The following is a 16,457-nucleotide window of genomic DNA, read 5'->3' as shown; positions in this document are numbered from 1 at the left end:
ATGCTGTGTGAAGCAGTCCACTGTTAGAAGGTATACTGGAGCAGGAGAATGATATGACCAGTTCTTTACTTTAGAAGGAGAGGTTTGCCAATAACGTACTGTAGTGGATTGCTAACTGGTGGTCAATTTAAATGCCAGCTAAACTGAATCAGCGTGGTGATGAGCGTGGATGGCCCACTTGAGGACTTTTGCCAGCATAAAAAGGAGACCTACAGAGCACCAGTGGTATTGTGGGTTTTAAGTGGAGCTGTTGGTTCTCCTGGAGGAGTTTGTCATGCTGGCCTCCCTGATATGAACTTCATTGTTATCAGAGGATTTCAGGACCCTGTTGCTGAGAATAGCTGTGGTTCACTTTGGGGAGCTCTGGTCCTTACTTCTTGGCTCTGGAGAGGAACATGTGTGCTGTTCAGTCTCCAGAAGAAGCTTTGTCATGCTGGCTTCCTGACTTGAACTTGTCTGTTCTTGTTGTTGGAGGAGCTCAGGACTTCACTAACACTGAGGATGCCTGTGGCATTTTTCAGGGGAGCCCTGGTCCTTATTTTGAGCATTGTTTCTTGGCTCTAGTACAGAACCCTCAACCTACTGGCACAGATCCTTCACCCACTGACATAGACTTTCTAGCTTCTACCGCTGACCTCTGGGCCTTCCCAGCGCAGATCTGTGAAACATACTTGCGTGAGTCATCATCGTGGGCTGTAGGTGTTCAGCTGAACTCATGCAGGTTATTGCCACGGGATCCAGGCCCTTGGCTGATTTTTCTAGGTCTTTAGCGTTGTGGGCAGATTTCCTTCACTTTCTTTGTATTTGACTCCTTGGGTCACCATTATAAATAATACTATAAATTACGTGTCCTGTATGTAATTGTTCTTGCGACCCCTGACTATAATAGATGGGGTGGAAAGATGGGAGGCTGGACAACCAGGCAAGGAAATTTGGGAGAAATTACTGAATTTCTTAGACACCCTGAGAGTGGAGCGGACAGGCCAAGCCAGTGGCTGGGAAGCTGGCCCCACAGTGCAGCTGAAAAGAGCAGAGGCTGGAGAGTCCCACACCTTATTCAAATCCTCACCCTGGCACTGGTAACTGATCTTGGACAACTCATTTTGTGCCTCAGTCTCCACCTGTGTAAATGTAGGCCAGTAAATAGAATTTTCTTCCCAAAGTTTTTGTCAAAAGTTTTAAATATGTTGCATAAAATCACTTTGGATAGAATTAGAGCAGATTATTAAATTTATAGAAAATTTGCAAGTTGGTGATGTTTGGTCTCTGTAAATAAACTAGTGAGAATATTTATACTATAGAAGTTGACAGATAATTATCAATCAGTAAGGAAGAGAGAAAATGGAGAGATCAGTTCTTTATGGGAGAAAGAATGAAAAGGAAAGAGAAAGGCGATAAACAGGGACACACACATAGAACTCATGCAGCATCTTAAGCTCTTTGAATATTTGACAAAAAGGGTCTTAAAATTAGGTACTACAATATAGTGTGCATTATTTATCTCATTACACTGTGGGACTTGATATATATGAAAACTGGAAAAGTGAAGCAAAGTGGGTTGACTCAAATAGCATGTGTTAGAGGAAACATTCCTGTTACATTAAGCCAAGGACCACACATTTTAGAAAATACTGTGGTTTAGTTAGAAGCAAGGCTCAAGGGCAGATAGCTGTTTGGAAACCATACTACTTGAATTGGAATCTTTCTTGTACTACTTATTATCCTGGATAATTTACTTATCAGTGCCTGAGGTTTTGATTCTATAAAATGGGTAATATTAAAAATATGTACTACAGAGATACAGTCTTGGAACAAGATAAATATTTCTGAGCAAAACTTACAGGGTGATTGGGAATATAGGAGGAAAATCACAACAGACTGTGCAAATCGTGAAGGCCCCTGCCAAGCACACAGCAGTATGCTCATGTGCCTAGTATGGAAAGAGTCTGGCTGCCCTTTGGTCTTTTTGGCTACAAACCCATAAACAAATAGCAACTGTTGTGAGCAGCATCGGCACATAATAAAGGACTCCACTGTCTGGTTGTATCTGGAAGTGGAAGAGCTACCACCCAGTGAGTGATAATGCGATGTTATGTGTTACAGGAGAGCCTCTGAACTCCCATTCCTTCCTGCCAAGCTCACTTACTTTGGCTGACTAATGTCTGCCCTCAGTGCCTTATTCCTGCCTTCATTCTTAGAAAAGCTCGTGCTTTAAGTCATTACCACCATTTAAACCCCGAGGTGAATGAAGAATTCAGAAACGGTCTGTGTCCAGAGCTGGGTGTTGGTGTAAGTACAGGATCTCTATAGCTGCTTGGACTGTTTTTGCAGGTGTGATCTCCATGTGAGTTTTGTGATGGATAAATATCATTCACTGATTGGCCTATTCAACTCCTTTCCCCTGCATTTACCTTTTAAATCTCTCATTTCCTTGAGTTTTGTGATATCTTTTATTCCTTTTGTTAATACTCCTTCCTTTTAAATGCTGGTATTCTGCTTGACACTGTTCTCAGTTCATTCTATAAATTTTTCCAGGGTGCTCTCAGCTATGTATTGATGCTCTCAGCCTCTAAATTTCTAGCCCAACTATCCAGTGAAATTTGCTCTTACTGCTGTTAGGTTGAAAGGACTCTTAGGTCCAATGATAAAAACCAAACCCCTTTCTTCCTCCTTGTCCACAATTTTTTCTTGGGGTTGTATTCCCAACCTTAGAAATTATGCTCATCATCTGTACCAGTCACTCAGTAACCTAAGTTAGGGACCTTCATATCCTGAAAATCGTCTTTCTTTTTATCCCCCACATTCAAATATCTACCAAGGTGCATCTGTCCTCTTGCCTGTATCTCAACTAATTGTCTCCTTTAGTGCCCCCTCTCGCTGTTGTATAGTTATGTCACGTCATGTTCTATTTGAACAATTGCAATATGAGGTATGATCAAAAACCACAGTTAACACTTAAGTGTAAACAGTTAACACTTTAGTGTAAAATACAATTACTGTTAATCCCCTTCAAAAACACTCCCCCTCGCTTCAAACACATTCATTTTGCACTCTTGCCACTTTCTGAAGAAATTCCGGAAGTCCTGTTTCTTGAACAGCGTCAGTTGCTATGTTATGGCAGCCTCCACGTACTGAATGGATTAAGAACTTTATCTTTTATGGTCATTTTGACTTGGAGGGAGCCAGAAGTCGCAGGGCGCCAGAGCTGGTGAATAAGGACACAATGTGATGATTTTACTAGCTTCGCTCTCTGTTGGATAATATTTGTCACCAGCATTTATTGTAATATTTTTTTGTCACACCTCATATAGACATTAACAAAAGAAGACTTTCAGAACTGCTTCAGAAAGCAGCAAGAATGAAGCCTCTTCTCTGATCTCTATTTAAACAAGCACTCTGTGCTCTAATTACAGGAAAGTACTTATCACTGTCCTATTAGTCTTCATGCTTTTGTGGGATTTCTGGATCCTGTCTCTCTTGCTCTCCTTTCCACAGTTCAACAAGTAGCTTCTCTTATGGAAAGGCCTTCCCACGTCTCTAGTCTCACAGCTGAGGTCAACGAGAGGAGGTATGGCATGATTTAAAGTAAGACTCAGCATCTTATGACCCTGCCTGGATTAACTTTGCTGAATGGATTGGAGCGGTCCCAGGACCCCAGTCCATCACCTGTTTGCCCAGCATGTCCGCACATTTCCTTTACATTCTTGCCCTGCTGCCCGCTGCAGTGGATTGTACTCTGTGCCCTGTATGGAGCTGGTTCCTCCTCTTATGCTGGTTTCCCCTGTATCAACTGCTGATGAGCAGTCCTCCAGCAGTGCTTTTACCTGTGAAACCACTCACTTGTTATTTACATTCTTTATTAGATCACTGCCATCAGTTCTCAAGCCCGCTATTCTTCTGCTTCAAATGATAAAATGAACCTTTGTTTTTAAGTAAAAGAAAAACTACCACTTTTCTTACTATAAGTTCATTTCTTTGACTCCTTCCACAAGACTCAAAAGACATCTTCCTATATTCACTCTATTATTTTCCCCATTTTCTGTAAAACCCACTCCGCTCTGGGTTTGCCCTCACCACTGCCTAGGCCCTCACTTGTCAAGGTCATGAATGATGTAACACAATTCAGGCTTTGGGTTTCTTCTCTGTCCATACTCACTCCTTGGGTGACTTACTGACCTTGGTGACTTCAAATGTTATTAATATGTAGATAGCTGCTCATTCTGTGTCTCTAATCCAGATCTCTCTTCCAAACTCATTTTTGCTCAACACCATCCTTGAATGAGTAGCAGCATGATGGCTGGGTTAGTTTTCATTGACTGATTTGGGAGATGCTTAGGGAATTAGTAAAGCATCCTTCCAAGTATATCTCGGTGGGTCACGTGGGATGATCCTGGAGACTCTCTATGGTCCCTGGTCACTTCCTCTCTAGCTCTTTCCTTGATTTCTGCTTCTTGGCGATTGTGGTAAGAAAATTTCTTCCATCATCTCACTTCTGCTTTGGAGCCAGCTGACCATGGCCTGAAACCCAGAAGCCAAGAGCTAGAATAATCTTTTGTTGCATAAATTGACTTTCTCAGGTATTTTGATCACAGTGGTCACAAACTGACTAATAATACTACTAAGCATCTCAAAAGAATCTCTACAGCCAAACCCCATGTTCCTCCTCCCACATACCACTTCCTGCATGCTGTCTCTGTCTCAGCCAAGTCCATCTCTCCCATTGCTGAGGTCTGAATTAGACATCCTGACACTTCTGGTTTTTTCACATCTCACGTGCATACCACCAGGAACTCGCCCAGGATCAGGCTGCCTCTCACCATCTCCACCTTAACCCCAGGCCTAGCGCAGCTGCCTTCTCTTTCCCAGGCCACTGCAGTAATCTAACAAGTGTCTGTGATTCTAACTTCCCCTTGGCAGTCTGTCTCCAACATGAATATCTGCCTACGTGATTCCTCTAAGAAATCACTCCAGCCCTCACAACTCTGCAGGGAGGGCCACATCATTTTACTCAGATACAAAGTGCAGGCCTTCTAATGCCCCAAAGGCCATCTTCATCTGCAGACCTCAGGCCATTTGCCTTCCGCCTCTTTCTCCTTCCTGTTTGCTCATCGCCCTCAGTCACTTCAGTCCTCCTCTTTTCTCCAAAGCCCTAGGCGTAGTCCCGCCTGAGGACCATTGTTCAAACTTTCCTCCGCCTCTGGAGCTCTTCTCCAGATATTCTCGGCTGGCTCATCCCCTGAGTAAGCCACCCTCCATACCAGCTTCTCGGTAAAACTGTTTTCTGTTGGTAAATGCTGACACTGCCATCTTTGCTCATCCTCATTCTCTCTCATTATTTTCTACTTGTTTGAGACATTTTCTTGAGGTCCATTCACCTGTTTATACTCTTCATTGTCTTATTAGTTATCATTTGTGCTGCATTCTGCTCTCCCTGGTAGAATAAAGCCTTCATATGTGTAAGCGTATCGTTTTGTTCTCTAGTACATCTCAAATGTCCAAAACAGTGCCTGAGCCCAGCACACACTCTGTATATCCTTCCTTCTTCCTCCTTTCTTTTATTTATCTCTTTCTTCTCTCTCTTTAAAATTTTAAAAACTTTAAAACAGTAAGCAGCCTGACTGAAAATGGAGAATGAATAGATGCTTCATCGAAGAAAATAATATAGATACGATGATAAAAAATGATTTGTCATTAAGGAAACACAAGATTAAAGAATAGTAAGCTACACTCCACACCTACCAGAACAGCAAAAATCCCCAAACTGGCAATATTTATTCCAGCAAAGACATGAAGCAAAGAGAATTCTCATTTCTTGCTTGTGGGGATGCAAAATTTGCAGCAACCGTGTAGGACAGTGTTCAATTTCTTGTAAAGCAAAGGATGATCTGTCCAGCTGTTGATATTGAGCCTATTTATTTATTTACTAATTTATTTAATTTTGATACAGGGACTCACTTTATAAAGCTGGCCTTGAAGTCACTATGCAGCCCAGGATGGCCTTGGACTAGTGGTGATCTTCTGTCTCAGCTTCCTGAATGCTGGGATTACATGCGCCACCATGCCTGAGTTTGACCCAACTCATTTAAAAAAACATATCTTTGCATAAAAATATACATAAAATATTCATAGGAGTTGTATTCACAATCACTAAAACCTGGCAGCAAACAAGATATCCTTCAATAGGTGATAGATAAGCCTAACATGCATAGAAAGGAATTGTATTCTAATTTTTTTAAGTGATAAATAGGAAAGAAATAAGAACTATGCAAAGACATGGGTGGATCTTAAAAGCATATTGCTAATCAAAGAAGCCAGTCTGAAAGACCACGTACTGTGCTGTTCCTATTACAGATACTCCTTGCTTAACAACCTACATGTTTAATGACTGGTTCATGACCCAACACTTGAACTTACAAAGTGCGTTCAGACTCATGTTACAGCATGTGAGTGTCAGTGTCCTCAAGGTGACTTCTACAGAACAGTACTATAATTTTTGCTGATTGTACTAGTAGTACAGTACCATAGTACAGTATGATAGTTTTATGTTCTGTTATATATTATAGTACTGCATGTAAGAGTTATACAAATGGAAGCAAAGCCATCAAGGTGGAGTTTCCTTCAGCCATTTCTTTGTTCTAGATATTGTAGGATACATATTGCATCCCATTCCTCACTTAGTGACCTGGTCTCAGAATGGAACTGGGTTGTAAATGAGTAGTGTCTATATATGGCATTCTGGGAAGGATAAATCTATAAAGATGGTAGAGATAAGTGGTTGACAGGAGTTTAAGAGTACAGAATGAGAATGAAACAGACGAGCTACGGGGGGTTTTAGGGTGGTAAAAGTATTATTTATGATACCACAGTGATGGATACATAGCAATATGCACTCATCAAACCAATAGTCTTAACACAAATAACCTTAATTTTTGTAAATTTTAAAAATCTGTAAGTTTGGAAGACCTAGCATGGTATGCAGGATGTAATAAAAGAGTCTATATGTATCAAATGTGTATACAACATTGTCAGTGCAGGATGGTTGAAGACATGGCTCACTTAAATAACTTTGGAGATAAGTGGAATCTGTAAGACAAAAAGGCATGAGCATGGCAATCTGTTGATGAAGTTGTTTTCCACAGAGATATAGGTCAATAATTCTGAAACCATTTGTTATGGTTCATACATTGTGTCAACTTGAGAAGTTTAAGAGTTTAGTTAAGAGACTCAGCAGGGAGCCAGGACCCTCACTTTGTAAATATACTCATTCTGGGGGTGGGGATTTAGCTCAACAGCCCAAGCGCCTGCCTGGCAAGCATGAGGTTGGAAGTTTGATCCCTGGTATCTCCCCCCACAAAAGATAAATATTCTCATTCTGTATAAGAGGAGGGCATAGAGATTTTATAGTGCTGTGTCTTCCCTGGGGGGCAGGGTGTGGCCTGCATAAAATATAAGGAAAGAAAAGAGACTTATTCTTCCCACTTTTGCTCTGGTTGCTTTTGCTGGCTGCTGCTTTGAAGTGTAGCCCCTGTGCCATGTGACTCTGCCCAGGAGCCAGTTGATTATGGCCTGAAACTTCCACACACAGTAAATAAACCCTTCCTTCCTTAATTTTGAGTTTTGGGTATTTTGTTCCAGCAACAAGAGAAAAGTAACCAAGACATCGTTGTACTAAAATCCTGGAGTGAAACAATTAAGTAAATGAAGGGTTGATGGTAGAAGCCATCAACAGGTTCCTCGCTGTTGAAATGGGAGGTTAGGTGAGGGAGGAAATAATGACCCATGTGGTAATGTATTAGCGTTGGAGCAGTGAGTAGGAATTCCTGTTTATCTTAGTACAATGGTTGTGTTTAGAAATAATTATGAATATGTATCTAGAAGAGGGCTAGTTTCCACACATAGGCTTTGTTGCTCTATTGACTGAGAGGTCCTAGAAGCACTAACCCCAGCGTCAAGGAGCACATCTTTCTAGAGCCATTCTCCAATGAAAGGAACTTGGACTGTTTATGGAAATAATTGATTCTCATGTTGGGGGAGAAATATACAAAGTGAACTCTCCCACCACATATTATGTTGAAGGATCCCAGGGACACTGAGCCAAGAGTTCCCAAATGATATAAAGTAGAACAGTTTGAGTAACACAATAAAGGATCATCAAAAGGTATAAAATGAATCTCTATGACTCTATGCTAATAAAATAAATGGTTAAATAAACAAATGGGTGAGTAGATAAATCTTTGCAGAATTTTAAATAATTTATGTAGATACTGTGTTCTCAAGGATATGAAGCATAATTCTCTGCCTGTTCAGCATGGGTTGTGAAGTGATCGTCTTCACAAAATTGCAGTACAGAAAAGGGGAGAGCACTGTCTATTCCCAGTCTTCAATTTAATACCAACAGTGTTGGGTCACATTGCTGGTGTGTACACCTGATGTGATGATATGGGGAATGATACAGTAGCTCTGTGGTGGTCCTGGTAAAAGTTCATAACTGCAGTCTAATCAGAAGGGGGGAAATGAGAAAAATATCAATTGGAACATTCTACAAAATACCTGAGTAGTACTCCTCAAACTGTCAAGGTTGTAAAAAACCAGCAAAGCCAGGGAAACTGTCACAACTGAGAGGTGCCTAAGCGATATGACAACTGGTATAGGGAGGTATTTTGCGTGGCACCCTGAATAGGAAGAAAAGAAGACTGAAGCCAAAGAAATATAAAATTCATGGATTTTAGTTAGCAATAATGCATCACTATAGGCTCATTTGTTATGAGAAATGTACCATACCAATAATACAAGATGTTAATGATATGAGAACAGGGTGCAGGATATATAGGAACCATCTATAGTCCGGTTTATTTTGGTTCACCTTTCAGTTGGTTTCGAGCAGAATAGCATAGACACAAGGACATAGGACATAGCAGACACAAGGACACAGCAGAGAAATATCTGTTCATCTCACGGTGGTCCACAAGCATAGGGTGAGGCGAGGGGAGGGATATAACACTTCCAACCATGCTCCCAGTGACCTGTCTCTTCTGACCAGATCCTACCTTCCAACAGAAGTCAGCTGTAAGCTCCTATAATTCAATTACCTTCCAAAAACCCCTAGCTATGAGTGCATGATGCTCTTGGGGCACATCTAGATCTAATGTATAACGTTTTGTTTACTTTGACCACTTAATTTGGATGTATTTGCCAGTCTCTCTGTAAAATTATTGTTTGTCATTTTGTAATTAATTTGGAGGAATTTTCTTCAAGTGATTTAGATATCTTCATTAATCTGTCAATTTATTAGCGTATTTCTTTATATTGACTTGGGTATTTTGGTTTCTCATTATATTCAATGGGTTGTACGATGCATTACCACCATTTTTATGTTGATGTTTACATGATCCAAGACTTAAGCTATTTTCAGGGCCTTTTGCATATCTCATTATGCTTTCTGACATAAGAAAATGTTCACAATCTAGTAAGTCTTTCTTTACCCCAACTCTGAAATCAGATTTTTTTTCTCAATTCCTGATTCTTCTCATTAGAGAAAGGTATTCAGAGACCAAGATTTCATGCTGGATGTGTTATTGTCCTTGCTCCCAGGGCTTTTTAGTGGACAGATACTAAACACACACACCCACACACACACACACACACACTCACTCACGAATTCTGAGACCTCTAATTCTAATCCAAAATGCCCAAAATTAAATCTAGCTTCTCCCTTTCCCTATTTGTAATTCCATCATGAATAGTGAAAACGCTAGCATTATGCTCTTTGTAATTAGCTGATTTTGTCTGTCTTCCTCCAGCACATGATTTCTCTCCCCGCTGCCTCTCCTTCCTGTCCGATATCTCCTTACCTGACATGGGTTGGGATACTCCATACCAGCCTGCCACCTCCCATGCAGATGCTCTTCTCTGCTCACTCAGGCTCTGACACTCCCAAACCAGGCCACATCTCCCTGTGAGAGTGGTCTCCTAACTCCTCTGGGCTCCCACACAGCACCTAGATCCATTTTCTGGGGTGCCTGCCCCGCTCTGCTTGGGGCTGATATCCTGTATAGAATGTTCTCTTTTGTTGACACAAACAAGGTCTGATTTTCCTCACCTCTCACCAGCACTTACCCACCCCATGCTTCAGCTTGGACCCTCCCCTCTGGACAGACAGCTTGGTCTTGCTACTTCCTCTACAACGGGAAAGATGTGTGCATTGTTCAGCACACAAAAAATGGCTTTAAAACTGAATTTTTCTTAAAAAAAAAAAACAGAGAGAAAGAAGAAACAAGCATTTCTTATACAAATGATAAAAACTAGTCCCAGGTTTCTTCAGAACAGAATGTCTAACAGCATTGTTTAAAGATTGTTGTGAAGGAGATCAATTTTGAGCTAAAATGCAAGCTACAACTCATACCTTTCCCCAAGAGCTTTTAAAATACCCATCCAGAATCCCAGTTCTCTGCAGATGAGTGGCTAACCTGTGTGTTTGACTCAATAGCTGCTCCAGCTGCTGAGTCTTCTAGGTCAGGGTCAAGGTCTGTAGACCATAGGAGGTGATTAGACGTGTGAGCTCCAGGTTCCTGCATTAGAATGGGGAATATTAAAGGATATTGCACAGGAAATATTGGCTGTTGTGTTACTAGGGATCCATTTTCAGCTCATACCCTATGCAGGAAGTGTCTTTTCCTGCCAAAAAGATTTCTAAATTTCTCCTTCTTTGCTATAGCATATACGACACCGATGAGCTAAGAGAGGAAAGAGGACCTATAACGATCATAAAGGGGCAGAATCACTGTACAGCCTCCTTGGATAGCAGGTGTAGTATGTGCAGGATACAGAGGCGGTCAAAAATCCTTGGGTGGATGTTAGGGTTTAGATCTGAAATTCCCTCCACCAGAGGCTTATCTGTTCAGAAGTGGAGCTTTTGGAAGGTAATGGATCATGGGGTGCAGTATTCACCAGTGCATTAATGGATAAGATCGGAGTTCAATATGCTGTTAGAAGGTGGAGCCTGGCCTGGAGAGGGAGGTCACCGGGGTGTGACACAGAAGGGTGCCTCTCCTTCCCCAGCTCCTCCCTTCACTCTTTGCATCCTGGATGCTGTGGATTAAACACCCTTTCTTCCACCAAGCTTCTGTTTCATCCTGTTTCTGTCTTGAAGCCAGCCAAACATGGACTGAAACCATGAACTAAAATAAGCCTTTTCTCCTTTAAATTGTGAGTATTGGGTACTATGTCTAAAAATGGAAAAGTGCCTAAGACAATGGAAAACCCCATTAAACCTAACTTTGAGTAACAGATAATCACAGTTTGTGAACATTTAAAAAATTAGTAATAAAGTAAATTAGAGTCAACTGTGCTCAGATGGAAAAATCTAGACCCTACTAGAATATTCTTATAATCACCTAAAATGAATGGTATCATTGATTCATAACTTTAAGGAACTCAACACTGCTTTTCCCTTTCTATGTTATGTCTTCTAAGTAGGTTAGTCACATGCTTTGGAAATACATCCTGAAAATCTCTGCCAATAAATGCTAGATTTTAAGTTTCTTCAATGAGAAGCATTGTATTAAAATATTGGTTTTTAAAATTACTCAGTTATGGTGCAGGAAACAGATCAAGAAATAATTGTCACTGCAAAGATAGTGATATTGTATTTATAGATGGGGATGGGAAGCCACGGGAGCTGTAGGTTGGGGTACTGGGGAGAGGAAAGGCACCAGAGTTGGTCAGGAGGCAGAACTAGTGAGTGAAAGAGAACATGAGCCTTTACCATGGACTCTTTGGGAAGGAACAGGTGAGGGAGGGTGAGGGTTGACTGGTTTGACCAATTTCAGCAGTTCAGTGAGTGGGAGCTCTCCTTAGCTGTTTGGTGTAATGGTGGCAAGTGGATAGTGGTCCAGAGCACAGGAAGGAGTTCAGTAAAGGAGTTGGGGTATGGACTCTTGATTTGTTTGATTTGCACGTGAAAGATATACTTGCAGACAATTTGTTTGCCATCACTGTGAATTAGCCAGTCCTCCAAGTTATCAAAATATCAGAAAATGAAAGCATGGTGGATACAGACACTCACGCAGGACCAGGAAAGCTGGGTGGGGGATGAAGTCAGCAGCAATAGGCAGATGTACAGGCTTTGGTAGATGTTTGGGCACTGCAGAGATGCTTCCAGCCAAATGCCCAGCACAGTGATGTGCTCATTGCCTGCAGTTTCTTGGTGTTTCTGTGGTTTGTTGTCATCCCTAGAGCTAACAGCACCCAAGCTCTAGGGCTGGTCTTCTCTGACCTTCCTTTTGCCAGTCTTACCAGTGGTATTTAAAGTACCCAATTATCCAAATCAAAACCTTCCTGTTAGAAACATCAAGAGTTATTTCTGTTTTTCTGATCCGATTCAGACTGATCGCATCCAGAGAATTGTAAAAATTTTTGTGCATCTTTTGTAGTTCATCATTGGTAAGTATGTTTGTGCTAATTGGACTTCCATTGAGATTCTGATGCCTAGAAAGGAAAAAAAAAACTGTGTACAACTGCATTTCTGGAATTCGTATTGAGGGTTTACACTGCTCTGTATTCCCAAAGCACTGTCTCTATTTTAATAATATAATAACTTAGAAACATAACCATTTATGTTCATGCCCAATCTTTCTGCAGGATCTGAGAGCTCCTTCAGGACAAGACCCTCTTCTTCACTGTGACAGCTTCAGAATTTTGCCCATTTCTTATTATATACTTCACAGGAATCAGGCATGTCTAGTCCTGGCTATGAGCAAGCACATGTGAATAACCATAAAAAATGGCTACTGTTCATTGGTTGTACTTTATTCTAGATGCTTTAAATTGTTTTCCTGTATAAGCCTCACCAAACCATTGTATCTGAAATTGAGAGTTAGAGAGATTTGCTGTTGTTCAAAGTCACCGCTGGGGTCTGGAGATTTAGCTCAGTGGCATAAGCGCCTGCCTTGCAAGCGCACAATCATGAATTCCATCCCTGGTACCGATAAAAAAAAAAAAAAAAAAAAAAAAAAAGTCACCGCTGCCATCTCCAAAGCCTTGCTCTTTCTATTATACTATTTGCCCTTCCTGAAAACAAGGCAAAGATCTTGTGCTAAGGAAGTGGCAGTAAATAAAAAAAAAAAAAATCAGAGAAATCTGCCCGAACAAGGCAGCAATTCTGCTATACGTCTCTATCCATAAGGAAAACGAGGAAAGGCTAAGGAGCAGAGTAGCTGAGTGTGTCTGAAGGAAGGAATTCACAGTCCAGGAATTGTCAGTGAATGTGGGAGGAGTGTAGTGGGGACAGCTGCAGGCGATGGCATTGAAAGGAGAAAGACTTAACAGCCAAGATGGTTTGCTGATACGGCTGCCTTTCTCTCATTCTAGAAAGGATCCCAGGAGAGGAGGAGGCAGGCAAAATTCATTAGACAGATGTAGCCCTCATCTCCCCTTGACACTGAAAAAAAAAAAGCAGAACCTTAAGAGTTCCCTAAAATTAACTGAAATACCAACACGCTTTGAAGAGAGATTCGGGGCAGAGCAAGCTGGGTTATCTGCTCTTTAAATGAGAGCGAGGACAAATACGAAGAACTTGGCCTGCAAGGATTTAGAAAGTTGCACAGAGAAATGAATTCCCAGTTGAATGGGGATTTGTTTTCTCAGCTTATCTGAGATCAGAGCTAACTGTCCCTTGGTCCTAAGAGTCCTGTTTCTTTCCACTGGGGTGGAGCTGTTTGGCCTATTTGGAACTGGATGCACCTTTTGTAAACCACCTTAGGTCTCAGTGGCTGCCCATCTGCCTCCCTGAGAGCTCTTTGGAGGAACAGGTAGATTTATTCTCACATGGTAATCCCTCAGCAGTTCCTGACTTGTGCTAGTCCAAGAAATGAACGACCCTTGCATGACTACATAAACACAAATAAACATATAATGCAAAGGAAGTAATTTCCCTGAGATAGGTCTTATTTTGTTTTATATAAAAAGACATAAAATACTGTGTCTTAAATGTATAAATTATAAATGTAAATGTTGGACAGACTTTGTAAAACATTCCTGGGCAGTAAGGTTTGCAGGTTGATGGCTTCAAAACCCAATCTGCAATTCTGTTTGGTGTCTGGCTATCAAGCATCTAAGACTGTCACAGGCCGGTAAGCTGTTAGAAGTAACACAAAGTTTTCTCCTCTGGTATTAAAGTGCACATGAAATCCAGTCTTAGAAAGATGATGAGTACTGAGAAGTGCCAAAAGGAAAACATATGTATGCAATGACCTTATTATTTTCCTTTAAAACTGTGAATATTATTTCTTATTTTTACCCCCAGTTTCTCACAGAGCATTATGCACACATTAGCGAGATGTACAATAATGAGTATTTGTTTTCCAGCAGAGGGTATCGGAGTTTCTCCAGAGGGAAGAAAAGGTTTTTGTAGAATGACACTGGATACTCTAAACATTCTTATGTTCTTAGAAAACTCTGCCCTTTGGAGCTCTTTTTTGATCTGACTTTACATTTGAATGTTTTGAATATAAGACATTTAGGGCAGACCGGTGTCCTCATTTTGTTAACACTTTGATGTTTTAGGAAAAGGAAGGAAATAAGAAAGCCTTATGAGAAAAAACAAATCTCCCAAAACAACCGGGAAAGAGTTTCTTACAGGTCAGACAGCGATCTCGCCTTTATCCTGCTCATCTCCTGTACTATTCTAGATCAACTCTGACAGTGACACATCTTACTCTGTTTAAAGTTATCCAAGTAATTTACAATGGAATCATTTCTACCTTTCTTGTGGGGACTTAGAACTAGATACTAGGTTTGAGGCTTAGGCTTTTAAAAAAAAGTTGGCTAGTGTAACATGTTAAATTTAAATAATCTTTATTGATACAAATAGACTTACACATTCCATTACTGAGTTAACTGGCTTAGTTTTGAAGACTGACTGCTAAGGTGACGATTTCTTTTGTTGATATTAGTAATCTTTTGCTCTATTGGCTAGCAGTACCCTCCTTGTCACTTCCTTTCTACTAACATCTCAGAATAATCTATATGGTTACGTAGAGCACTGACATTCAAAGCCCAAATGTACCCTTAGTTAATAAATGCTCATGGATGCCGTTGTGGTTTGTGTCTGGATGTTCCCCCAAAGCCTCAGTGAGTCATAGGTCTTTTCCAAAGGTGGCTGACTCTGTAGTGTGTGATGCTGGGATTAAGGATGTGTTATTAGTAAATAAGTCCACTAAGGAACAGAAAGAGTCTTGTCTGCCCTCTTTGCACTTTTGCTGTCTTCTGCCACTATGAGCTGCTGCCCCTCTGTCATGTGCCATCCTGCCTTGGAGCTAACCAGTTAGGGACTGAAACCTCTACAAACTGTGAGCTAAATAATGTGTTTCCTTTTAATTTTGAGTGTTGGGTATTTTGTATCAGCAACAAGAAAAGTAACTAAAGCAGATGCTGAAATCAAAGACTTTGAAACTGAGACCACCAGCATGTTTCAACTTTTCAGCTAAATCAAATGAGATAACTACAGATGATTGGTCAATTAAGGAAATTAATGAGTGTTGATCTTTTAAATAGTCTATGCATCTAGTAATAGTTTTACCAATCTACACTATTTTGTCTATTCTCCTGTTACTGCTCTTGTCTCCTCACTCCTGGCATTCCATGTCCTCCAAGTGGCCTAAGTCATAAAAGAAAATATTTTATACAGATAGGAGAATTATTTTTATTTTATTTTATATTTAAGATATATTTTTAGTAATTATTAACTTTCTTATTTTCTATCCCCTTCCCACAAAGTGTTTACTAAAATATGAATGCAAAATAAAACATGTCTTACATTTTTCTATTGCAAATAGAAAAATTAAACAGGCTACTCTAACTGGAAATTAGTATAAGTATTGTTTCCTGGTCTTTGCTGTCTGGAGCTCACAGTCTAGAGCCCATGAACTGTGAGTGTGTAGAACCAGACTGACATGAAGGTACCAGAGAATGGAAAGGAAGGTGTCCCACAGGTGCCTTGAAGGGTATCGTGGTGTCAGTACAGTAGAATTGGTGGTGAGAGCCTCACAGGAGAGCTGAGATTTAAATTGGTTTCTTAATAACAGCATATTTATGACCTGTAACAAAATATCATGAACTGGGAGGCTAGACATTAGAGATTAAGGGCTCACCAGGGCTAATGTCTCTCTGACACCTCCAGCAGAGAATTCTTCCTTATCTCTTCCTCCTGCCTGGTAGTTGCTGCCAATCCTCAGTGGCCTCTTTTTATGGCAGCATGCATGTAATCTCTGTTCCCATCATAACACAAAGACTTTCTTCTGTGTGTTTTTGTCTGTCTCTGTGCCTCTCCTTTTCTAAAGGCACAATCCACTGGATTTGGATCTGTCCACAGCCAATACGACCTTATCTTAAATTGATTACATCTACAAAGACCTTGTTTCCTAACAAGGTCACATTCATGGGTTCCAGGTGAGCAGATC

The sequence above is a fragment of the Cavia porcellus genome, unplaced genomic scaffold (genome assembly GCF_034190915.1).
Source record: "Cavia porcellus strain 051 isolate PalLab524CR breed Dunkin Hartley unplaced genomic scaffold, mCavPor4.1 scaffold_10, whole genome shotgun sequence".
Taxonomy (NCBI): Eukaryota; Metazoa; Chordata; class Mammalia; order Rodentia; family Caviidae; genus Cavia; species Cavia porcellus.
This window is presented reverse-complemented; position numbering follows the sequence as displayed.